Here is a 27,316-nt window from a genome sequence, read left to right as displayed (position 1 = left end):
CATGTGGACAAATCTCTTCTCTTCTCTGTGAACCCCAAACCACAGGAACCAGGGGGACCCTACCACTCCCCAAAGGAACAAGTGGGCATGTGATGCAGACCAACCCAGTCACCAACCCTGGGCCCATCCCTGGGATGGTTCAGACACACAGATGCCTCAAACCAACCAGAGACTCTCCCACAACATCTCAGATGGACTTTCCCAAGAAGACCCTCCTTCTCCAACTGCCATCTTATCCACCACGTTGTAGAAAACTCGTATACAAAATACAGATGGGGGCAGAGTCTTAAAGGCATTTGCTTGAGTCTCCAGATGTGGCCTTATCAGAAGCCACACACACCCCAGCCTTCCCAGTTACAGGAGTGAATAAGTTCCCTCCCCCTTCTGTCTGTGCTTCAGCTGAGTTAGATTGGTCTCCTGTCAGTTGCAACCAAGAGGATCTTTGATAGATAAATTCAAGTATGCTCCTAAATTGATGTCCTAATGCTAATCTTTTTCATACCCGCCCTCATCTGCCGACTTCCTCTCTTGAAAATGGAAAACAGAGGTAGGGTGATGTAGTAACACAATTCCCCTGTGCCACCAACAAGCCGTAGGACCATATGGGAAGCTACGTAGCACCTCTTGAAGCCTCAGCTTCCAAGGCGGTAAAATTGGCATAATCTGCACCTACTTCCCAGGACAACTGTGACAATTATGGGACAACATACATCCAAGGCTACACCCTAAGCCCAGAATGAGCCTAGATTCACTCTTCTGGGCTCTGCACCCCACAGCCTCAGGCACACTCTCTCCCTCATCCCTCCTCCTAGCCAAAGGTAAGAAGCTCACAACAGGTGAAAAATTGTGTACAAAATAGGTTTAAAACCAAATCGCCCAGACAAGTTAAAAGGATGCCCCAAGATACATCAGCCAATCTCAAAGGGGAAAGTCAATATCCCAGGTTAATATCAGAGGACAAAGAAACAAAAATCACTCAGTGAACCAGAGGATTATTTAATTTTGAGAAAAGGTATAATCCCCAATGAAGACAGGATAGTCAAAAAAATGTACATGCCAAATAACAAAAAGACTATCAACAAAGTCAAATGTCGCCCCCCTGGCAGAATTTTCTCCCTGCTCAGAGACCCATTCTTCCAGCCTGGCTGCACCTTTCAAAATCCCTCAATGCTCAAGGCTATACGAGGTCTGACAATTAAGTTTGCAAACTCGTCCTAGAAGTGCTACATACCTCAGTGCTAAATTTCAATACGGTCATCAGATGGCCAAGGGAAGTACTTTGAAGGTGACCCCCCACACTGAGGTACATAGCACTTTTAATAGGATGAGTTCCCAAATTTCATTGTCTGACCTCATATAGGGCAGCAGAAAGGACACAACTCTGAGGTCAGGCAGAACAGACAGACTTGTAGTGGTAGAACAGTGTCCCCCCAAAATGCATGTCCACCTAGAATGTGATCTCACTTGGACATAGGGTCCTCATTGACATAGCTAAGATGAGGTCACACTGGATTAGTGTGGGCCCTAAATCCTTTGACTGGGGTCCTTATGAAAAGAGAGGACACACACACTGAGGCAAGAAGGCCACGAGGAGACAGAGGCAGGCGCTGAGTGTTCCCGGTGTCCTTGGCCCGGGGCCGCATCACTTCAAACATCAGAAACCAAAAGAGACAAGGACAGATTTATCAGAGGGAGCATGATCCTACCAACATCTTGATTTCAGATTTCTCAGCTCTAGAAATCTGAAAGAGTAAGTTTCAGTTGCTTTAAGCCCCACAGTCTGTGGTCATTTGTTACCTGAGAAATGCAGGTGACCTGGGGCAAGTCCATAAACCTCTGAGCCTGTTTTCTCATCTGTGGCCCATTAATACACATAAAGGGCCTTACTCACAGCGTTGCTGGGGGGGGGGGATTAGACAGAAGCACAGCGCACAGGCTGAGCTGCTATTCTTAGCATTGTTATTACAACTTCTTGCTGTCCTCCTCATCCCTCCTCACCACTGGGCACACCTCAAAAGCTAAGATGAACTGCCTAGCTGGATCTTCTTCTAACTTTCCTCAGAGAGAAGTTGGGGGTGGGGGGCTCACTTAGGCTCCAATCACCATTTCTGTTCAAAAATTAATTTCTCAAACTGAAAAGAAACAAAAGATTTCAAGTGTCCTTCCCTTTTACATAACTGAATGTTCTCCGCCAGCAGAGACCACCCACAGCACAAAGGCAGCTCACATAGATGAGCACGGAGGCTATAGACAGGCCCCAAAGTGAGAAAGGTAGAAACTATCATTATTCCTCAATGAGGAGGCTCTGTCCCCTCCTGTGGGCAGCTGTGGACTATCTAATAGCCTTTCTCAGGGACCTTTCTCAGGATCACCAAAGAAGTACCAGGCAAACTGTGATGAAAACCCTGTCTCTTAGCACATCTGTAAAGTGCCCAAGTGTACACCATGGCTGACTCTCAGACTAACTCTTAATGACACCCCACCACCAGCCAGCCACCCAGCTGGCCACCGCACAGATAGGAGTGCCCATCACATGCCAGCCACCATTCTAGGGTTGCTGAGACAGCGGCAAATGAAGCAGATAATACCATTGCCTTCAGGATGCTGATGTTCTGGTGGGCAAGGGAGATAGAAAACAGATAAATATTATAGCAACAAATAATAAAACTGGCTAGGTGCTGTGGCACACACTTGTAATCCTAGCACTTTGGGAGGCCAAGGAAGGAGGATCACTTGAGTCCAGGAGTTCGAGGCTGCAGTGAACTATAACGAGGCCATTGCACTCTAGCCGGGTAACAAAGCAAGACATTGTCTCAAAAAAAAAAAAAAAATTAATGAATGATAGAATTAAGTACAGGGAATAATAATAAGCACTGTGAAGAAAACAAAAGTCAAGCAAAAGGTCAGGAGGACAAGGAGCTGCCGCGTGCAGACTGCCAATGGAGAGACCTAGGCACAGATCAGTAAGACCCAAGTTCTCCCAGGGCTCCAGGAGTCAGGAAAAAGGACTGGGCCCAAACTTAGGGGAAGGAGCTTTGGAAGTCAGATGCCAGAGAAAGGGTGGTGGGGGGTGGGGGTGGGGTGTTTATCAACTGACCCTGCAAAGGCAGCCCTGCTTCCTTTTCTCTTTCCACCCACCCCCACCCCCCCCCAATCTTAACTCAGAGTCACCAAGAGAAAGCTGGCAGCAGGTGTGTCCCCCGTCAGCCTGCAGACAGTATGAAAACCTTTCTCTCTCATAGTGTCATCAATGGAGCTGCTGCTGGTGATGGAGTCTGCGTGGAGCAGGTGTGGGGCTGTGATCACACACGGGCCACGGGGATCCAAAGCAGCCCTGGACTCAGTAGGTCTCATCCCTAAGCTGGCATCAGCATCAGTGTCACCTTTGGGGCATGGTAAACACAAGTCCATCCCTACACCCACCCCCCAGCACTTTGGATCCAGGGACAGAGGTAGAGCCTAGGAATCTGCATTTCCAAGAATTTTGCAGATGCTACTGCTGTTGCTGATCCAAGGACCCCCACGCCTGGAGAATCTGAGCACCCCTGTTAACAGGGAGGGATTATTATATCTCCTTGACCAAAGAGGAGATTGGCATTCTAGAGATGAGGCCATCTGCCCAGATAGCAGGAAGCAAACACAAACCCTTCCAGGACCTTCCAGCACTGACATCACTCAGCAGATCTGCTCCTGGAGGGACCCTCCCAGACTGCCCCAGCCCCGCTCACGGCCACCAGGAGGCAGAGGGCAGAGACCATGATCTTCTTCCCTGGGGACCCCTGAGGGCCAGGCACAGTCCCTGTACAGTAACAAGATTATTGGTTGAATAACCATTTTTCAGAGGAGTTCTCATCTTCACTCTGAAATGCACATCAGAAGGAAGCCCTGAGTTTTCCTCTCCACCCAGACTATTCCTGCTGAGAGCCTCTGCCTGGTACCTGTAGGACCTGCAGGCCAGTCAGCCCACACAGACACAAGGACCAGAGATAAGGGTGCTGCTAGTGGCATCTTTGATTGCATTTTTAGCTATCATGTGTACTCATGTGGATGGTATGTTCTTAACTAATATCGTAGGAGATCTCTGGGGAAATTAAATATATAAAAACAAGAATGTTTCCTTAAATAAGTGGTGTGCTGGAGCCAGCTCCACCAGAGCCAGTTATTAAATAGGATTTTGGCAAGCCAGTTGTCAAACACTGCTAGCTTGACATTGACCACAGCACTAATATTTACACCAGGAAAATGGGCAGAAGCTACAAATCAAGGCTTCCTGCCACCACCACCAACACGTGCCCTCATCCCATCCAGGGAGCTAGTTTACCAGCACAACACTGCTGAAAACAAACATGCATATAAGTAAATTTGACGTGTACTGTGCTTAGAAGCCAGGAATTTTTCTGTGGATGCCCATCTCTGAAATAAATCTCTAAAATTAAAATGGAGGTCAGTGGAGACCTATGATTCGTATCACCCCCAATGATTCTCTCTCTTACACACACATACACATACTTATCTCATTAGAGAAAATTTTTGAGAAATGTCACTATGGACCAACAGTAACAATCAACGTTTCATAGCTAGCCAAAGGCTCTTTATTTCTCTCTCTTTTTCCACTTCCCGAAAAGAAACATTGGTTGGGCTCCCAAGTCCAAATGAGAACTAAGCTCCTAAGAAATTCTGTTCCATACAAACTCAACACATAATCTTCTAACATCTATCGGGTATAAACCAGAGATCCCAAACAGGAATTTTTCACTGTCCGCCTTGATTCAACTCTTTGCTGACTTTCCTAACAGAGAAAATGGGGAGAGTGAGGATAATTCAACTCTCCAGACAGCCAAAACATTCCATTTTAGCCAAACTTTCACTGTAGCTATAACCAGGGAGAAAATAATCTAGCTTACATTTCATTATCTTCCATTTCTCCTGTCAGAAGCAACTGGGAATGGCATTGAACAGTAAAACAAATGGTCCAAGAGGGAGAAGGAATAATCCACAAACTATATAAACAGCTCCTTTTATGAGCAAGAGATGACAGTGTTTGAAATTGGAGCAAGGTCTACAATAACATTTCAGGGGATTGGTATCCAGGAAGTGGGGTGAGTGATTACGAGAAGTCACCTATGCCTAAAGAGAATTTTATATGAAAAATCACAACAGAACATGCAGCTTCCTCTCATGGCATTATCATGGAATTATATGCATATAAAATTGCTAAAAATAACAAAGCAGATGAAAAACAATCTTGTCAACCTTCACTGCTAATAACTGTGGTGCTTTACTTCAGTCCCGAGGTTTTAGCTGGCAGTAATTCAACAGCAATGAAAACGATCGCGCCCTCCTTCCTTCTCTGGACTGCACTTTTCCACTTTCAAGGCTCTTCTCTACTCTCTGGTAGGGTGGGCAAGCAGCCAGGAATAGCTTCCTGTCTCCCTCAGAAGGGAGAGGCAGCAGGAGGGTTTAAATGATTTCCTGGATGGTGCAGGAGTGGGAACTGTCAGACAGGGAATTTGGTCCAGGCTTCCTATAGCAAGTTCCACCCTCCACATCAGCCCCCATCTGCCCTGTTATTGTGCCTGCCTCTCACCACAGAGCACCCAGGCTCTAGGACACAAACTCTCACAAAGCCTCACTCACAGATTGGCAGCAAAAATGGCCCAGCACCCAGAGAGCCCTGCTGTCAACTGTCTGAAGTACAGGGGCAAAAAAAGAGCTCTATGGGGGCAATAATTGAAGCTGACTTTGCACCAATGAGTTCCTGCCCTTCCATGCATGACAGCTACACAGCTACTAGAAATGGCTAAAATAATACCTGACAATAGCAAGTGTCAGCAAGGATGTGGAGCAACTCAGACTCTGGTTTGTGAGAACCCAAAATGGTACAGCCGCTTTGGAAAACAGATTGGTAGTTTCTTAAAAAGTGAAACAAATGCTCACCACATGATCCACAATCCCATTCCTAGGCATCTACCCAAAAGAAATGAAAACATTTATGTTCATTCAAACATATGACTATACATGAATATTTACCAGATTATCCCAAACTGGGAACAACTCAAATGTCCACCCATACATAGGAAACTAATTAGCATTAAAAGGAAATAAGCTCCTGATGCACTCAATAGTGTGGATGAATTTCAAAAGCATTTTGCTAAGTGAAAGAAGCCAGACCCCAGACATACTGTATGATTCCATTTACAGTATATAACAGTCTGGAAAAGCAAAACCATAGAAACAGGGAGCAGATCAGGGGGTGCCTTGGAACGGGTTGTAGACTGCTTACAAAATGGGATTGTTCTGCACCACTGTATACACATTGTCAAAACTCATTTAACTGTGAACCTTAAAAGGGTCGATTTTATTGCATGTAAATTATTCTTCAATAAATCTGACTTAAAGAAAAGACTGGAGGGCAGTGCCTGTGGCTCAAAGGAGTAGGGCCCCAGCCCCATATGCCAGAGGTGGCGGGTTCAAACCCAGCCCAGGCCAAAAACTGCAAAAAAAAAAAAAAAAGAAAGAAAGAAAATAAAAGACTGGAAATGAGTTCAGAGATTTTTAAATTCATTCACATGAGATCACATTCTTTCTAAAACTACTACTTGGCACTTTAGCCAAGCCTGTTGGCTGAACATGAGGTTATCTCAGAACACACTGGGATGATGAACTTGACCCAGAGCCTCTTGGCCACTGGCCAGCACCACCCTGCTAGGAGTCCTGGTCCCGTCTCTAAGTATCAGTATCCTCACATGGAAAGCAATGAAGATGCTGAACTGTGCCTGGTGTGACCTAAGTGGTGACCTTTTCTTACACTAGAGGACCTGACACAGCCCTGTAGAATCAGACGGTGTGCACGTTGCCATAAACGTGAGCTCTCGTAAAGAAAAGGTGGTCAAGAACTATTGAAAGGAAATAAATTGACACTAGCTTACTATTCTCCACTGCTTTAACACATCTGAATGAGCAGTCTTTAAAAGATTTTTGTCAGCTTGCTTTAGAAATGAAATTTGATATTATTAATACTAACCAGTATGAAACAATTAAGTAAGTGTAAGTGGAAGATTCAAAGGGTCACGATGAAATCCCTGGAAAACATCTTCTGAGTCTCTCTCTTTTTTTCCTTTGTCTGACTAAATAAGGTCAGATAAGATGAGGACAAAACTAAGTCAGCAGGTAGAATTTAAATTACTTAAATTACTTCTTTTTTTCTGCAGCTGAACTTCAGATGTGGGAGGAAGAAAAACAGCTTAAACCAAAGCTAAGCTCTTCTGTTCTGTATCAAATGGCAACTACTCTTCAACTATTTTTTTTTAATTCGTCCATTCAGCAAATATCCACCACCTCAAACAAATTTGCTAAAAGAGGCAAAAGAGGGTGGGGGTTGGAATGCAATTTACAAAGGGAGAATTGCTGAAGCCAAGTGATGTGTATATTTAAATCCATTATATTATTCTCTCTTCATATGTTTATAAAACTCTATAATGAAAACGTGACAGAGGCAGAGATGGGGTGGGGTGGGAGAGAGAATGGCCCAAGGACTAGAAGGCCCGGGTGCACATCACTGCTCTTCCACGCCTGCTGTGCTCCCTTAAGTGAGTTTCTTTACTTCTCTGTGCTTTAGGTTCCTTTCTGTAAAATGGGGCTGATAATATCTATTCACAAGGGCTTTGTGAAAATTAAATGAGTTTAAAGCACATTTATTAAATATGTGGAGTAGTAGGGAGACATATTTATAAGTACCTACTATGTGCTGGAGTGGGTCCAACCTTTTTTCTTTTCAGCCACACATTGGAAGAATAAGAGTTGTCTTGGGCCACACATTAAGTATACAAACACTAATGAAAGCTGATGAGCAGAAGAAGAGGTCCATGCATACCTTTCAGGATATCCAACACCACTGATAAGCAAAACAGTCCTCAAATAATCTGCATGCGGCCCATGGGCCACAGGTTGAACACCCCCTGTATGACATTAGATAGGTGTCACACACCTGCAAATATATCCTAAAGCCTCTAAATTAGTAAAAGGTACAAAGCTTTTCCTAGAATGTATTACTCTCTCTTCCTGAGTTAATAGCCTGCTCTGTGTTCCTGTTAGGTTTTATAGCATACACCCCTGCAGGGTCCCAAGGCAAGGGCTTTGCTTAACTTTCATAGCTGTCCTCAGGCACACGTGCCACACTGCCCTCCCCTGCCCAATAATAACGCCTTACCCTCTAGTTCCTGTCAGTTATGAGAACAACCTAAGTTAGGAAGCCATTACCCAACTTTAGGATGACCAAGGCACAGGGCAGCCTAGTGTGAACACTCCAATTCACATCCAAGTCCCAGCTCATCCCTCCCCCAGCTTAGCCTGCTATGTTGGTTAAGGACCTTGGACCTCAAGACCAAGGCAAAGGAGAACGGGTAGGCAGAGCAAGAGAAGCAAGAGCTTTTTAAAGACTTTGCAACTGTTGTCCGTAGTTACCTCTGGCAGGTGATCAAAGGTAGTTCTCTCCAGGGGGGCCCAGCTGAGGGTCCTCCCAGGCCCTGCTGTGAGCATCTCTACACTACATGGCTCCCTAAAACTGGGATGAGCCCTGCGGCTGGCCTCTTGAGACTTTTACTGGACCTGACCTTGGCAGTCTCAGCGCCAGGTCCCCTCTGCAGCCTGCCTAACTCCTGACCCCAGCTCAGGCCTCCACTGTTCCACAAGTTTCACACCTGGTGGCTGTGCAGGAAGCCAGCCTCCTGCCTTCAGAATTCCCCAAGCAGGAGGCAGGCACCACTGCAATGTTCATGAAGCTCCCTCTGGTCCAGAGATGTCATGTCAATTTCTTCCCCATTTGAGGTACTCCCAAGAACCCTGTCATCAACTCTGCTCCCATGTATAAAAATGGGCCTCTGAGGTACAGCTCAGCCAGCACCCAGCCAGGGAAGGATGTGCCAACCTCTGCCTGTGGCAGGCACCCCAACCTCTATGTCTGATTTACTTACATCTTTCCGTTTGATCTGGGGAAGATGCACTCCTGCTTGGAGGAAAAAAAAAAAAGAAAGACTCATTTCTCTTCCAACTCTCTCCTCTGTGAACTCATCTTCTTATAGAGAAGCAGTGCACTTAAGGCTGCTGGACCCATCTTGCTAACCCCTTGCACCTTGGTAGGTCCACAGAGGCACCAAGCATCTCTCATGACAGGAAACCTCCCCTATTAATCACAGCTTTGGGACATAAACCAGAATTCCCAAACAAAAGGAAAAGTCCCCTTCAACATCCCATGCTATGTTTTTAAATAAAGAAAACCACTGTTCTCAGTGCCTTTCAGGAACAAGCCCCTTTATCTTTAAAGGGGAATAAAAAAGAGTCATCACGCTGGAAACAAGAAAGGTTCATCATCCGTCAGCATTTGGACACAACAGATATTTACCAAAATGGACATGAGAAATATTATCTCAAAGAAGCGTGCATTTCTAGAAAGACACAGACAAGGAGTATTCAAAATTGCTCGCTGGCATTTCTAGCTGAATTATCTCTCTGTGATAAATTATTTCAAAGTCATTTCCAGCTATTAGGTTTACTTATACCCATTTTAAAGACCACATGACCTTCTGACAGAGGAAAAAAAAAAAAAACTTAAAAATTCCTAAGAAGGGACATCAGAGTTAACAAACTCAGCCCCTAGCCTCATTCTAGGAAGGTGTGGAGAGAGTGGTGTCCTAGCAACAGCCAATCACAGAACTCCCCATGTTCACCCAAATCTTTACATATCAATAGATAAATCCAGCAGCCAACTATGGCAGACACCTTGCGTGATGTTCCAGAAACTTGCAACCTAACAAATAAGACAGGCAGGTCACTGTGAAGCACCAGGAGCTCATCACCTGCTAACAGGAAGCTCAGTGCTTCGGGAACACAGGACGGGCATTCACGTGTCAGGGAAGGATTCCTGGAAAGAGCTGTGAAGACCAAGAGAAGCAAGCCAAGCAGCAGTAGACAGGCCCTGCACTCCTCTCTTGATTAATGACACCATTAAAAATGACACTATTTGAAACTTCAGAGTAATTATCCCCGGGCCTTCAGCCTCCGCTACGAAATTCTCACCCATTTTTTTTTCCTTTTTTAATTCAAATCTTCACCTTTGATAACACCAGCAGAGTCCAAGCCCTCCCCCTTCCCTCACACTGCCTTGTAGAGCAGCAGTCGACCTTCCATGCTGGTTTTCCCTCCATTTGCGGAGCTGATTTAAAATTCCTTAGCTGTCCTACTACACACTGAATAATGGCCCCCTGAAATTTCTACATCCTAATCTGCAGAACCTGAGAATGTTACCTTATATAGCAAAAGAGCTTTGCAGATGCAAGTAAATTGGGATACTGAGATGGGGAGATTATCCTGGATCATGCAGATGAGTCCAATGATATCACAAGGGTCCTTATAAGAGGGACACAGGAGGAGGAAAGAGAAGGCCACATGGCCACAGATGCAGAGCCTGGAGTGATGCTGCCATAAGCCAAGGAATCCCAGTAGCCTCTAGAAACTGAGAGAGGCAAGGAACACATTAGATTCTCCCTTGGAGTCTCCAGAAGGAAGGCAGCCTGGCCAACACCTTGATTCTAGTCCTCTGAAATTCACTATAGGCTTCTAACCTTAATAACAGCACAAAAATAAATGTGTGCTGTTTTAAGCCACTAACTTCATAGTAATTTATTACAGCAGCAACATGAAACTAATACATGGCCTCATTCTTTCAATGATAAATACCGAACTCCCAGTAGACAGGGGTGGCACCAACCTGTAACTCCCTTCTCAGCTCCCACCATCTCTTCACTTGCTGACCTCACACGTCAGCCAGACGTTAACCCAGATTGTTTCTAGCCCCAGTGTGTTACCACATGCCGTTCCCTCAAAAGAGAACCTTCTGGGGCCCCCCTCTCTGCCAAGAACATTTTCCTCACATGATAGTCCTGATGCCAGCACCTCCACTGAACCTTCTTTACCCTCCTTGTGCAAAATTAACCACTCCACACTCAAAAGTCACAAGGTATTTCACACAAAGATATTCAGAATTCATTAAATTTATCAAAAAAGTTATTGATACATAATTTCTGTACATAGTTTATGGGGTACATGTGATAGTTTGGTACATGCACGGAATGTGTAAAGATTAAGTCAGGTTATTTAGAGTGTCCATCATTTCAGTGCTGAGAACATTTCAAGTCCTCTCTCCCAACTACTTTAAAGAATACAATACATTTTTTGCTACCTATAGTCCCCCTACTCTGCTGTCAAACATTCAAAGTCACTCCTTCTATCTAATGTTTGTACCCATTAGCCACCTCTCTTCATGCCTCACCTCCTCACCCTCAACGCACCTTCCCCAGCTTCTGCTCTCTATCATTCTACTCTCTATCTCCATGAACTCAACTTGTTTTGCTCCTGCATATATTGAGATCACACAGTATTTGTCTTTCTGTGCCTGGCTGATTTCATTTAACCTGACATTCTCCAATTCCACCCAGGTTGCTGCAAATGATAGGATTTCCTCCTTTTTTATGGCCAAATACTACTCCATGGGTATATACACCAAATTTTCTTTATATACGCTCTCTTTCGTGGACACTTGGGTTGATTCTACATTTTTGCTATTGTGAATATTGCATCAATAAACATGGAGGTGCAGGGATCCCTTTGATATATTCATTTCCTTTCCTTTGGATAATACCCAGTATTGGACTGATGAATAGTATGGTTATTTTATAATTTATTACATTTTTACAATAAATGTATTAACATGACTCTTTGCCTTCATCTACTTTGTAAACCCAGGGCTATCTGTGCCTATGTAAGAGCCCAAACAACATAAAAAGAAGAAATTCAGGAATAGAGATGTGCCCTTCTGCCTGTCCAACAAAAAGGGCCTCTGAGAAGGGAAGTGTTTATTGCAAGCTCAGCCCCTGAAATGTGGGTCAGAGAGAGGGACAAAAAATGAACTTGGAACATCTTCCATCTCTGTCAGGCTAACCCAGATGGCCCCCATCAGTTTTAGGTCAAAAATGTTCAAAAAGAAGGTCGAGTGTGGTGTCTCACACCTGTAATCCTAGTATTCTGGGAGGCCAAGGCAGGTAAATTGCCTAAGCTCACAGGTTCAAGACCAGCCTGAGCCAGAGCAAGACCCTGTCTCTAAAAATAGCCTGGCATTGTGGAGGGCACCTGTAGTCCCAGCTACTTGGGAGGCTGAGGTAAAAGGATCGCTAGACCCCAAGAGTTTGAGGTTTCTGTGAGCTATGATGCCATAGCACTCTACCAAGGGCAACAAAGTGAGACTCTTGTTTCACTTTAGGGCTTGTCTCCAAAACAAAAAAGTTCAAAAATGTTGGAGGGCCTGCTGAGAGCCACCTGCAGGCTTGTGACCATAAGAGGAGTGGTCCTCAAAGCACAGTCCCCTGAGACCAGCAGTATCTGTGGCACCTGGCAACATGCTAGAAATGCAAATTCTTGGGCTACACCTGGTCCCACACCCCAAAACGTCAGAAGCTCCAGGGGTAAAGTTCAGAAGTCTGTCTTTACAAGACCTCTAGGCATTCTAAAGCCCACTAAAGTTAGTGAACCACTCTTAAGAGGAATGGAAACCCAAGGAGGCTTTAGAGGCAAATTCCTGGAAGTGGTAGAGAATCTTCTTCCCTGTATTTGTTTGCTAGGGCTGCCATACCAAACACCCAGACCAGGCTGCTAAAACAACATTTACCATCTCACAGTTTTGGAGACTAGAAATCCAAGGTCAAGAGGTTGGCAGGGTTGGTTTCTTCTGCAGGCCTCTGTCCTTGGCTTGCACGTGGCTCTTTTCTCTGCGCATCTTTGTACGGTATGGTCTTCCCTCTCTGTGCACATACATCTGTATCTAAGTTTCCTTAGAAGAACACGAGTCACATTGGATTAGGGCCCACCCTAAAGACCTCAATTTGACTTAATTACCTTTTAAAAGACTTTATGTACAAATACAGTCACATTGGAGTAGGAGTTTGGAATTCAACATACGAAATTTGGCAAACACAATTCAGCCCAAAATAGTCCCCAAGAATTAAAATCATGCCATGTGAACAACTTCAATTTGCCTGCCAATGACAAATGACATGCACACAAGAAGCCCACACAGCAATTCATCCTCACAGTCTTCTTTACCACCACCACCACCATCTTCATGTATAATAGGCATAGCTTCCTAGCCATAACTTGGGATAACAGAGGTGCCCAAGATATCAACCCCCCTCAGTACTCAAGTCTCCTGGAACACACCTGGGCTATCACAGCAGCTGTGTCACGGTACTCCAGGGTACTGTAGCGATGTCATCATTTGCCATGGAGGTGCAAGATAACATAATAATAGTAACCACCACCTATGATTACGGCAAAGAATAAAAGGTGCAGAAGGCTTAGGCCAGCCCCTGGCACAGAGACCACACCTACAAAATAACATCCTACAAGTGCTCCTTGCAGCCATCACCATCATCACTGTACAGCTAATAGCACCAGAGTGAGCTCCTTACCAGAAACCAGATCAGGATTCAAGGCACTTGAGGCCAGCCTTCCAGGGACTGCATTTCACAGACTGAGAAGGTGAACAACTTCCTCAAGGCACACAGCCAACAGAGGGGAGGGGCCTGGGGGATACTAAAAGCTGCTTTACTCAATCCCTTTAAGGTCCAAAATGCAACAGAGGCCAAGAGGTCCTGCCAAAGAGAATCCACAACGTGCCTTATGTAGTAATTCTTAAACTTAACTGCACATTGGAACCACCCAGGCAGCTTTGAAAATCCCTGGTGCCCCGCCCTACCCTGGTGTTCTGCTCTTGTCAGTATGCACGCAGAGTGGAGCACAGCACTTCTCCAAGTGCTTCCCCGGGACAGAGCAGAGGAGCTGCTCCCAAGTCAGCTGCCCACTGGCGAGGGTATGTTCTGGGTGACGATTAACAGGACTTGTCTCTATACACTGAAATTTAGCACCTGGCTCTTAATTCTGGAATCAAACCAGCTTAAGAGATGAAAAAGAAAATAATCCAAATAGAGAGGAAAAATCCTGGGGACCAATAAAGTATGGCGTAAAAGGGGAGGAATAAAGCACTTCCAGGAAACTGGGTCCCCAAAAGCAAACGCCTTGTCTAAAAATAACTTCCTCAATTTCCCCTGGCAAATAAATCCCACACAGTGGAATAAATAAATAAGGCCAAGGGCGGGTTTCAGGTAGCCTCATGTTCAACATCTGATGTCTTTGTGGACCTTGACCCCTCCTGGGAGTCAGGGAGAATGGTGTAATGATAGGAGCATCAGGAGATAGACTCTCCAAACTCGGAAACACCTTGCAAATTGTTTGGTGGGATCTCCAACCAAGAAGAGGAAGATCCTTGACATATCCCTCCTGTTCTGGGAGTCTTGCTCTTTCTAGACAGCCCATCACAATTTCAAGCAGCACCAGTGGGTAGGATCTGCCTCTCTGCAACCTTCCTTGCAACTCCAAGACTGCCCCCAAAGCCACACAGGACAAGATAAGTCCTTATATGGGAAATCCCTGAAAATACCTAAGGACACCCATCTCCCTCTGTCCCACAAGACCTCGTTGGCATCTTCTCTGCTTCCTTAATAATTTTCTTCATAGGTCAAGACTGAAGATAACAGGTCTCCATCCTCGGCGTGCACTTTGGTTAACGCCCCTTCTCATGTGTAACACTGTTCCGCTCAGCATGATCTCTGGATAAGCTTTGAGCCACAGGACAGTGGTCACCAGCACTGTTTTCATCTGGAGGCCCATCAGGCTCTAGAGCAGTGTTTTTCAACCTTTTTGATCTCACAGCACACTTGAGATAGTTAAACTTCCATAGCAAACTTAAATTATGTTGATAAAAAAAGAATATACTTACTGTGCTTTTTTTTTTTTTGATATTTATTTATTTATTTATTTTTATTCTTTCAGGTTAATTGAGGTTACAAAGAATTAGGTTACAATGTTTGCATTTGTTTTTTCTATTAAATCATAAACACATAGATCATGTATACATTAATGCATTTATGGGGTACAATGAGCTGATTTCGTATAGAATTAGGAATGCTTACATCACACTGGTTAATATATACCTCATCTCGTTTACTTAGTTATTGTGTTAAGGCATTTACACTCTATACTAATAGATCTGACATGTACCCTTGCATTATACATCATTGGTGTGATCCCACCCTTCACCTTCTCTTTGTTAGGTAAAGTCACTCTTATAATTGTGTCCCACTCCCAAGAGGTGTGCCATATACCCTAATGTTGTGCCTATTAAGTGAGAGCATACCCATGCCCCATCTCTGTGCTTTGAACGTCTTTCATACATAATTAAATCAATGATCTCTAAAAATTTTCCCAGCATACCTAAAATCCTCTCACTGCACACCAGTTGAAAATCAATGGTCCAGAGGCAAACTACCTTCATGGGAACTCTAGGTCTGCCACCCACTAACTCTATAATCTTGGGAACTTGGCATGGCCTCTCTCTGCCAATATTTTATTAGACCCTACTGTATAGTACATAGAAAGAAATCTAAAACCATTTCCTCTGTCTTCAAGAAGCACATAATCTTTGCAGAGATTTCATACTTGCATGAAAGAAGAAAATGCAATCACTCATGCATACCTAGCTGAAACAATCTGCTTCTGTTTCTTCTCATATTCCAACTCCCCCTTACTCAGAGATCCATAGCTTTGATTCTTGCCTTCAACACTTGTGGATATGGAATTCTCTGAACATTAAGATTTAGTCACCCCTCCTGAAGGTGGGTATTCCCTGTGCTAGCTCTACCCTATAAACTCATCCCGGGTCCTTTCCTCTCCAGTGAACAATACGTGCCAGGCTCAGGGTCTACGACAAGTGCAATATCATTAGACTCAACCAGGAAAGATGCTTCTCCAGCCCCATCCTCTATGTACACATAGTGTGAGCATTGATAAAAACACACACTGTGCTTTCATATCCATCCTTTTGCTTTAAATGTCTTCTCTGCTTTTTCACCTTGCTTTCTGTTTGGATAACTCCTATGAATACATCAAAATCCAGGATGAACATCATCCTCTATGTGAAGGGTCTTCCAAGCCTCTAAAGCAGATGGTAATGGTTTACTCCATGCTCCTGTGACATATTCCTGAGATCTCTCTTATGACACTCATTGTGTTTATCTGCAATTTTCCTGTGCACGCGCCTATCAGAAGACTGAGAACTCCTCAGGGATGGACACATGTCACATTCATTCTTGGATGCTCAGAGTTCAGCACGGGGCTTGGAGCACAAAAGGCACTGTATTTGCTGAATAGCACTAGCTTGTAAGCTAGCATTATCAAGGCTTCATGAAAGAAACCATACTTGAGCTAAGCTTTATCAGGCTAATATGAAGCCATCAAAGAGTTCACCAAGCATGAAGAGTTCACTCTTGGCCATGAATCAGCACTGCACTTTAGAAATTCTGAGTGCTGTGAATGGCTTCCGATCTGGCAGAAAGCAAAGGCTTCTTAGTGGTGCAGATGAGGGAAAGTTAGCCCTTTGGTTCTGGGAGGTCTGAGCTCAGGTGAGTTCCAGGGCAGCCCTGAGTTGGGAAGGGTTGCCGTTGGGTTCCATGATCCAGTCCCTCTCAGTTCCTCAGGATTAGCAATAGTAGGAGGGGTCAGGAAATAGCCCAGGGGAGCAACAATCTGGATTTATGTGCACAAAGGGCCAACACAGTGGTCCAATAGACCTGGTCTACAGTGTCACATGGCCTTGCAGGAGTCAGACAACCTGCTCATACCCAAGATGTCATGAGAGATAGTGGTGCATGGAACCCCAGCCACACATAAAGGTTACCCACTTGCAACATAATTCCTCCTTAGTCAAATTCCAAGTGGCCCTAAACCTCACTGAGGGCCCCACACAGGACAAGCTGGGGCCTCTGACATCCTGCCTTGGTTCTACCAGGCTGCAGACCCATCTCCAGCCTCCCCTCCATGGACTGGAAGGTATGAGGGCTACTTCCCAGGGACTCTGACGACACCACTATGAGTACAGAATTATCTTGCTGAAGCCAATGTTAAGCATCTCACTGAATCCATAAATATTAGTGGAGAAGTATAGCACAGAATGCTTATATAAACCATATCAAATCTACAGCTTTCACGCAGTAAATTATATTGACAAGTCATTTCTATTTTTCACTTCTACTTTTTCCCCTTTTGATAAATGGGCAGTGGAGGTTCTGGCTGCAGTAGGAAAATACACTCATCTTTGAAGAAGAAAAATTCATTAGCTAATCCACCTACTTGGAGAATTTATTTCCACGGCTGAACTTTGGGGAGGTTTTATAATGGATGCCTTGACTAATGGGAAGCATGAATCTGTTCCAGATGGTTAATTACTTTTTATCATTCCTTTTAATAATAGTTAAGAATAATAAGACAACTGGTGTGAAAAATGAGAACGCAGAACGAATTAAACTGAAGGATCCTGCACCCATTTCCCAAAAAAGAACAGGTTGAAGTTGTGCAGACAGCCTTAAAATACCAGGCTTTAAAATGAGTCAGGTTACAAATGATAAACCATAGAGAAGAAATTAATTTCAATGTTAACCAAATAATGTTCCCAGAGGTGCTGAACAGGCCTCTCAACCATGCAACAGGGAATTCCTGTAGGTGGGTTGCGGGGTATAAGACACAGAGGACTTTTAAACAAACTCACCCCTCCCCTGCTCAATGTTTTCCACTAGCTCCACATTGAAAATCTACACCTCTCAGCACAAGGCCTGCGATGACAGGACCCCTGCCAACATGGCTACTTTTATCTGTAATATCGAGCTTCTGAGATACACAGACAGATCACCTCTCCCGGCCAGACACTCTGGCTGACTCACCTGGAAAAGTCCCAGTTGACCTTTAAGTTTCCTTTAAGTGCTGCTTTCCTATGAACCCATGGAAACTCTCTCCCCTGAGCTTACAGCATTTACTATGTTGAACGTGAATTATATGCATGAAATCTACCTGTCTGTCCCGGTAAACTGTAAGCTCCTTCAGGGTAGGGAGAACCTAACCAACTCTGTCTCAGCCAACCTCAACTCTGCTCCTGGCACAGGAATCAGTGACTATTTTGTTGAATGGGTGAGTGAAATAGATAGGAATCCACCGACAAAATATTCTGACTTGAACATTCTGTGATTCTAGATTCATCCCCACTCTCTGACATCTTTCACAGCTGATGCTGGCAGGGAATGAAACCTTCTCTTGGCAGAAGGCCACTGATAGACACGTTCTCTTTGGGAACCTCTGGTTTTAAACCAGACCCAGAATCTTCTCTGCAGACTGCAAACAGAATGTGATTCAGGGAAAGCAGCAGCTGCAGGGGCCCCTCTCATTTCTAGTTACTGTTTCCAGCTTGGAGGATGACCTGGGACAAGTGACAGCTCCCTTAGGCTTTAGTTCCATCCTTGATCTTCTCCAAAATGGGGTGCACATACACACCCGGGAGTGCAGAACAAAGGGCATAAAAGATCACAGTCCTGTATCCAAAACTTGAGCCCAGCTGGATTTCAGAATCAGAATTTTGATGATTTTAGAAAGACTATCTCTCACCTTTACATACAAGATCTAACCCTCTCTGAAAGGTCTAGGCCAGCACCCAAAATTAACACATGGATATTCCTGCAGCAAAAAGTATACAGGGTCACAAAAAATGGGATAAATAAATACCACAAATAGCCTTATATCCAGCTAGGGTTAGGTTTTACTATCTTTTTTTTTTTTCTTTTTTTAATCATTGAGTTTCAGAATTGCAGAGAAGAGATTGCAAGCCTACACTGCAATCTCTGTTAGAGCAATGCTTATCGATCCGAAAGCAAGAAAAAGACACTGGGTATCGCTCTAATTAGTATGTGCACTGGCGGCGGCAGCCTCCCTTGGGGGGTGATGTCCCGTGTAGGAAGGGAAATGTGGAACCCCGTGCAAACCTCCAGAGGAGGCAGCAGGGGTCTATTGTGCTCAAGGTTGACCACAGCCTATGGCTGAATGTGACTCTACAGACCCTGTGGTGCAGGTTTAATAAAACAAGGCCTCATAAAACAGGTATAAGGCTTAAAGATTTCTGCGAAGACCATGTGCCCTGGAGCTGATGGCGGCAAGACAAACACAGGCTAACGACCACCCAGGACAGAGCTGACACTTTTCCTCATATTGGGAGCTTGTCTTGAGCCACTCACTATATGAGGTGAAAACAGTGACAATCGATCCAGATCCAACAGGATAAAAAGTCATTATCAAGAATGGTTGTTGAAAGACATGTGCAGTTCCATCGCCATTAACAGTAACCCTCACCTTAAGACTGTGTTGTGCTTGCAGAGAACAATTAAGTGAAACACACAGAAATTGAAAACGAATCTCCATAATGCTTTCAATGAGATTTAACATCGTCCTAGCCACAATCCCAGGACCTTCCAAATTTTCCCCAAACTAAATGATAGTTCAATTCTCTGTTACGTCTCTCTGCTCAATAGCAAAAGATTAAGAAGCCACATTGGGGGAAACGCTTGTGCTACTGACCGCAGCCGAGACAGATGAAATATTGTTATCCAGAGAATGATCTGGTAACAAATTAACTGCAATTTCTTTGTCAGCAAATACTTTTGGTAAATGTACTGAAAACACTGGTGACAATTTGAAGATAGAAACTTAAGAAAGAGGCATGCAGGGTTGAGGTCTCCTGTGCTCAGGGGACGAGTGGTTTTCAGCTTTCAGCTTATGATATTTGCTAGATTCAGTCCCATTATGACACACACAAAGTACTATTGTTGTGGGTCAATTAACAAAAGATTTACAGTAAATTTACATTCTGAATTAAAGCAGTTCTTAAATGAAAACCTTGTTCCCAGGTTGTCTAGTGTAGAACCTGATGGAAAGGCTGTTTTGCCTGAAATAAAACCAGGGTTTGGGGGGGTGAGGTTACAGAGCAGCAGCAGAGTGACATTCATTTGCTCCATTATTCCTGGCAAGTTACTAGAACAAGCTTCATAAAAGACTCCAGAGTTCTAAAATGTAGTCATACTTTTACAAAACTCCTTTAATAAAACAGGCAGCGACCTAAATCTTCTGGAAACACCCAGACATTTGTTGGCTATCTTATGTCAAAGAACTTCAAAAGAGTTATAAATAATAATAATAAATTGTACACTTTTTTAGACGTTCACCTCATAATGACTTGATCTTGGATAACAGGTGGCTATCAAGAGCATATGGCATCCAGCAATATTTTCAGAAAAAAAATTCTTAATTTGTTCCCTCAAGGTAAAGAAGACCTTTTAACAATGAATGAGGTAGGAATGCTTTCCAAAAAAATATCTGTACTATTAGAGAAGCATTTGAAAATGGATGTTTGGAAATGTTCCCATGATTAATGATTTGTGGCTGAAAACGCTATAATCTGATTTATAAAAAGTCATATCTGTACACTTGAAAAACTTGGAAACAAATTTTTGTGTAGCCTTGTGAGCATTTTCCAAATGAAGAGTTTCAGCCGGTTTTGAACCCATTTGTTAAAAATATTGAAATGCCGCACCTTGCAGTTAGCCTGCAAGAACAACTGACTAGCATCATGAGAAATGGAAATTTACTAGCTGAATCTCAACAAAATCTTTTGCATAATACATGGATGGAACTGAAAAGCAAGTATCACAACACCACCAACTATGAATTTCTTCTGCTTGGATCTGCATATTTGGGGGGCTGACTTTTTAGGTACTGAAACCAAAAATATATGACTTAAAACCAGACATTTGGATTACTATGTCACAGAATGTTAAATAAAGATTTGGACAAAAATAAAACAGATCTGCTAACAGTGCTGTCACTGAAAATATGATCAGTGATAGTATTGTTTGTTTATTTCAAGAGATGGGGGTCTAACTGTGTTGCCCAAGCTAGAGTGTGCCAGTAATGATATTTTAATAAGAACAAAAAGCTTATCTATGTTATTATGAAATAAAATGTAATACAAATTTTGGAAAAGAAAATTATCTTGAAACATTGCTTAGTTCATCTTTATCATCTTATACTTTTCAACACAATCTGTCACTAATCCACACATATAATTTATAAATAAACAAATGTATAGGTATTTGAGATATAGGCTCAAAATATCTCATCAATACAGGTAATGCAATAAAAAAACAGTGAGAGATCACAAATTTGCAAAATGGGGAGGCCACCCCCCTGTCTCCCAAAGATAATGAGAGAGAATACTAAATATGAAGATGCTTTTGAAGAAGGACAAAGTGCTAAAGAAAGGCAAGGCATTACAAACTTAATTTCAGGAGGCATGCTTAACCCATGGAAGAAAGAAAATTTGAATTTTCTTTCAATTGCACCTATTGAAATAGATGCTGTAATTTCAAGATGGACCTTATGAATTCATTAGTATGAGATATGTACCTAGAAATACAAGCTGTGAGTTTTCTCCACTGTATACATGAACTAAAGGTACTGATTCTACTTTTATTTTTTCTTATTAATATATTCCACAAACATTAAAATTATGAGGGTGATTAGCAGCGACCACTCACTGAATTTCCACTAAATGCCAGGCCCAAAGGGAGCACACATCTCCTCTGTTTCTTACGGCACATCTAGAAAGAATCAGTAAAGCAGAGGGAAGAAAGGGGTCACCTTTGCAGTCAGACATGTGGATTTGGAAGCCCATCTCTGCTCCAAGTGACCTACCTATGACAAGGACTGTTCCAAGTCCCCTGGCCTGTCTGTAGGTGTACACCCCATGGGTGGTAGGAAAGGCTGAATGAGATTGAGCAGATGTACAGAAAAGCCAAGAACAAAGCCTGGGGGAAAATGGGATGTTATACCACGAAGAACTACGATGCCCATTCTACAGATGACAAATGGAAGTGATTCAGTGACAAAGCTAGAATTTGTCTTTTAGGAACATTTTAACAATAATGAAGCTATCTTAAAAAAAATAATAACAACAAAAATGATCCCTCCTTTATTACCACAGGGACCCATCAACCATTCCCATTTCCTGCATGTTCCTTCCAGGTCTGACCCCATGTATGTATCTTTCTTTTATAAATAAGTCATAGTACAGTGTGTTGAACTGAATGAGTCCGCCTGTACTCAGGTTTTCTTCACCCTCTACCTCCCCCTCCACGCCCTCCTCCTCCTCAGACTACCATGAGGGAGAAGACGTTTCTGGTGATCCATTCCCACTGAATGAATACTCAACACAGTTCCTCTTCCTTGGGACTTTCTTTTTTTTTCTTGCAGTTTTTGGCCAGGGCTGGGTTTGAACCCGCCACCTCTGGCATATGGGGCTGGGGCCCTACCCCTTTGAGCCACAGGCGCCGCCCCCTTGGGACTTTCTTAATACCATTTTCTTTTCTCTAACTTACTTTATTGTAAGAATACACAGCAAATAGGTGTTACCAACTGTTTAGGTTATTCTGGTAAACAAATGTAGTTAAGTTTCTGGGGAGGCGAAAGTGACATGCAAATTTTCAACTGCATAGGGGGTCTGTGCCCCTAACCCTCATGTTTGTCCAGGGTCGACTGTACAGATAAAATTTTACATTGTGCCCACTTTCTCATCTAGTGTAAAAGACGGTTATTTCAGACAGACATCTGCTTTTACATGGTATTCATATTTACAATCTTAATGAATGCATAATAGCCTGTTGATTCAAAATACCATAATTTAAACAACCATTCCATTGCTATTGGTCTCTCACACGGCTTCCAAATTCTTCAGTGTTAAAAGCAATGAGGCAATCAGCATTTTCATGCATGTGGCACTTTCTCTCCTTTCTGATTGATTTCCTTAGAATAAATTCCCAAAAGGGAGATTACTAGTTCAGAGGTATGAAATATTTTTATGGCTCAGAATATGTACTTCCAAATGGCTTTCCAAAGGTGTGATTCTGATTTTACAAGGCCACCAGCTAGCTGCAAGCCTACGAGTCCACGCAAAATCTCAACTATATTGAGGAGTATAAATATATCTCTGCAAAAATACTCTACTCTCTGCAGACCTTTCACAATTCACGCTAGTCCTCCCCCGTTGGTTTCCCCTGTTTTTACCGAGTGATCTCTGTGCTCATTTTAAAGCAATTTCCATTTCCAGAAGCTAATTTAAAATACTAATTTACACATAGACCTCACTTTAATGATCTCTAGCCTTTGCTCATTAGAGAGCCAGAAAAATCTAAGCCAGTCCAGTTCCCACTGTCCACAGAACTGTTAACCTTTAGAGATCCAAGAAATTGCACATATGCCTGGGGTTCCTTGAGTCTCTACTCTTTGGGGACAAAGTAGTACTTCCCTACCCAGCCTGGCACTGACCAACCTCCTGCCTGCCTCCCCCCTTTCCAAAATGCCCAAGGACAATGGATGTGCCTCGCATGTCACAATGAAGGTGGACTACTTCATACCTGAGTTCTCCTTTACGCCCTTGAGTGACAAGCAGAACAAGGTAAAAATGGCAACAAAATTCTGCCTCACAAAATCAAGATGGTTTTTAAAATAGGCTCTTTTTAGCACACATTCTTAGCGCGGCCCCCACAGAATCTTCCCACTTAGTATATATCATATGTGGGGTTAGAAAAACCCACAGATTTCAGTCCTATTATTTGCTGGCTATGACAAAGGCTCCACAGAGTTAGAGGATGGAAGATGTGGGTGAGAGGGTGCCAAAGAATTAGAACATAATTCCTTTTTTTTTGTGTGTGTGTGGTTTTTTTTTTTTTTTTTTTTGGCCGGGGCTGGGTTTGAACCCGCCACCTCTGGCATATGGGACCGGCACCCTACTCCTTGAGCGACAAGCGCCGTCCTAGAACATAATTCTTGAACTGCTTGTTATCTGTGAACCAACAGAAGAACACAAAAACCATAGGGCAGTGGGCGGTTCTAGGGTGGGGCTATGTGACACAGACTGACCCTAGAAATACCCGTTTCTTTCTTCCTAGAGGTCCTTTACAAAAGACAGATGGTTTCTGAGTTCATCCAAGTTTGGAAATGTTAGGGGTCCTCGTCTCTACCTTCGTTCTAAGACCATCTACCCTCATCCCCACAAAGTTCTCCTGCAATCCCTTATTTCTCTTAAGTTCTCCTGCAATCCCTTATTTCTTACCAAAAGCCTCAGAGGTTGCTACTTCGATTATGCCATTCTCCAGATGGGAAGGAAGGTGCCACATCATTTTCTCAACTTGCACAAATACAGGGCCATGCTGAGGTTCAAACTGGTCTGTGTAACTCCAAAAACTCAGCTCCTGACCACCATGCTCTTCCTCTGTCTTACAGGAATGCTCCCAAAAGAATAAAGGAACCATGGAACTAAATGCTACAAAGTCAGATGTTAGAACTGTAAATGCTGGGAATTGCTGGAATGTCGTAGCGCTCAACAAAAACCTGAGTGACCTTGGCAAGCTTTCTCTGACAGCAGTTCTCAATCTGTGAGTCGCGACCCCTTTGTAACAATGAAAATACATCCTGCATATCAGATATTTACATTACGATTCATAACAGCAAAATTACAGTTGTGAAGTAGCAATGAAAATAATTTTATGGTTGGGGGTCAGCACAAGAGGAGGAACTGTATTAAAGGGTTGCAGCATTAGGAAGGTTGAAAACCACTGCTCTATGATGACTGCTGACCCAGGAAGGGCAAGCAAGTGGGAGCCTACAAGGCTATACCGACCAAGACAGTTTACGGGATAGGATGCCCATACAGCTGGGCAAGGTCTGGACTCAGGGGGGCTGGGCAGGGTGTAGTGGCAGCTGGACCCAGGGTCTCTGTGCACTGACATTCTTCTTAGCTGCTAACCTGTTCAAACCATCCCCTTCCTAAAGACAGTCATGGCAAACGCCTCCCATAACCCTGCACCTCCACCTCTCTTCTCCCAATTCTCAATCCAATTTCTTGAAAGAGCCACCCACATCAGTGCCAATTTCCCAGTTTCTCATCAGCCCACTTCAATCTGGCTTCCAAGAACCCTTATTCCTGCCGACGACACCATGACCTGTGCAGTTTTAAATTCAACAGAATTGTTTCAGTCCTTATATTAGTGGATATTTTTCATTTTTGCCTGAGTTTAGATATAGTTTGTCATCATTCCCTGTACAATCTGCTCCCAAATGTATTATTTTGAGAGGGTCCAAGGAGGAAAATAAGGATTAGATCAACAGAAGTGAAAAGGCCAGAATGCAGTGGCACGCACCTGTCATCCCACCTACTCTGGAGGGTGAGGTGAAAAGATCACCTGAGCCCAGGAATTCGAGTCCAGTCTGGGCAACAGAGAGAGTCCCTGTCTCAAAAAATACAGAAATAAAAAATAAAGAACAAAAGATTTATTAATTATTACAAGAATGCATAATTCTTCTTGCTGGAAAAAATACCTTCAATACAATTAAGGCTGTCCGACATATGTTACATCATACAGAGGGGAGGAGGTAGACTGCCCAAGAATGATGATGGGAAGAAACTGAAGTTGATGAAGGGTGGATTAATAGATGGTCTAGAATGTTCTTCCCAACTCTAAGATTCTAATAGCCTAAGTGGCTGCAGGCTACAAACTTAAGATGGAAAGCAAACTTCGTCTATAGTAGGTGTGTCTTACAGGACGGCGACTTGTTCAACCATATGACTCAATATGCCCTGTGTGTCCTCTGCGGTAGCCCCCATCACAGGTATCCTGAGAGAAGTCAAAGGGTGTGAGGTAGGGCACCAGTTCTGCTATTTGTGACAGAGAACAGAAGTGGCACCGGCTTAACCAAGGCAGGTGGCAGTCTTGCTTGGCAAAGTCCTCAGAGGCCCAGGCTCTTCCCTGCTCTCTCTAGGTTGTTGTCTTCTTCTCTGTGGTCCAAGTTGGCTCAAAATTGCATCCACATTCCAGAAAGAGGTAGAGGGAAAGGGAAGAAGAAAGCATGGTCCTGGCCTTTACGGGCAGGACTGGAAATGGCACAGGCACTTTGGTTCACATCCCTGTTCATTAGTTTATATCCCATTAGTTCACCTCCCTGCACCCACTTTGCAAGGGAGGCTGGGAAATGCAGGCCTTTCTGGGTGGCCATGTGTCCAGCTAAACAGCCCCTCTCTCGAAAAGATGGGAGACAACCAACCAACAAACTTTGTGACAAAGAATGAAGGATACAGAAGAAGCTAATGCTTGCCCCCAAAAAGCTTTCTCACTCAGTGCTCATTCGGCAGCACATACACTAAAATGGAATGATACAGAGAAGATTAGCATGGCCCCTGCGCAAGGATGGCACGCAAATTCATCAAGCGATCCATATTTAAAAAAAAAAAAAAAAAGCTTTCTCACTCAAACAACTCTACCCTCAGAACCCTTACCAGATGGACCAAACCAAGGAGGAGAGAAAAGACGAGCAAGAAAGACAAAGAGTCATTTTGTTTGAACATCCTTGAACATCCTTGTTCAAGGATGTTAGTCTCCTAGAAATTTTTTACTTTAAGAACATGCGAAGGGGCTGAGCAGGGTGGCTCACGCCTGTAATCCTAGCACTCTGGGAGGCCGAGATGGGTGGATCATCTGAGCTCACTAGTTCAAGACCAGCCTGAGTCAGAGCAATGAGACCTCATTTCTAAAAATAGCCTGGTGCTGTGGCAGGTCCCTGTAGTCCCAGCTACTCAGGAAGTTGAGGCAAAAGAATTGCTTGAGCCTAAGAGTTTGAGGTTGCTGTGAGCTGGGATGCCATAGCACTCTACTGAGGGTGACAAAGTGAGACTCTGTCTCAAAAAAAAATAATAATAATAATTAAAAAAAATATATATATATATATATCTTCTTAGCATATATATATGCTAAGTGGCCAGGCACAGTGGCTCACACCTATAATCCTAGCACTCTGGGAGGTAAGGCAGGTGGACTGCTTGAGCTCACAAAGTTTAAGACCAGCCTGAGCAAGAGTGAGACCTCATCTCTACAAAAAATGAAAAACTAAGCCAGGAGAATCACTTGAACTCAAGAGTTTGAGGTTGCTGTGAGCTGTGATCCCATGGCACTCTACCAAGGGCAACAACGTGAGAGGCTATGTAAAAAAAAAAAAAAGATAAGCTAAGTATGTTGGCAAAACAAAAGAACTTACAGAAAACATCACTATAAACAAAGCAAGCACAGACAGAACAAGGGAAACAGAACAACCTGATCCCCAAAATGTCACTAGAAAACATATTTGACATCTGAGAATGCATCTCCTCTAAATACAACTGACAATCCTTCAGTCTGGGGCAAGCACACATCCCTGTTTATTCCTGTCTTCTCCCTGAGCGGCTGTGCAGTAG

General features: G+C 43.6%; 1 protein-coding gene and 1 non-coding gene across 3 annotated transcripts in view; one reads left to right on the top strand and one right to left on the bottom strand.

Moving 5' to 3' along the window:
• GALNT17 (polypeptide N-acetylgalactosaminyltransferase 17) overlaps positions 1-27,316 on the bottom strand; it is a 478,729-nt gene that overhangs the window by 373,366 nt on the left and 78,047 nt on the right. The gene's annotated exons all lie outside the window — the stretch shown is intronic.
• Positions 26,207-26,311, top strand: LOC128562886 (U6 spliceosomal RNA). Its single transcript, XR_008373585.1, has one exon. It is a non-coding gene; the product is annotated as a U6 spliceosomal RNA (small nuclear RNA).

The sequence above is a fragment of the Nycticebus coucang genome, chromosome 12, assembly GCF_027406575.1.
Source record: "Nycticebus coucang isolate mNycCou1 chromosome 12, mNycCou1.pri, whole genome shotgun sequence".
In the NCBI taxonomy this organism is placed as follows: Eukaryota; Metazoa; Chordata; class Mammalia; order Primates; family Lorisidae; genus Nycticebus; species Nycticebus coucang.
The sequence above is the reverse complement of the archived record's forward strand: the minus strand, read 5'-3'. Positions and strand labels throughout refer to the sequence as shown.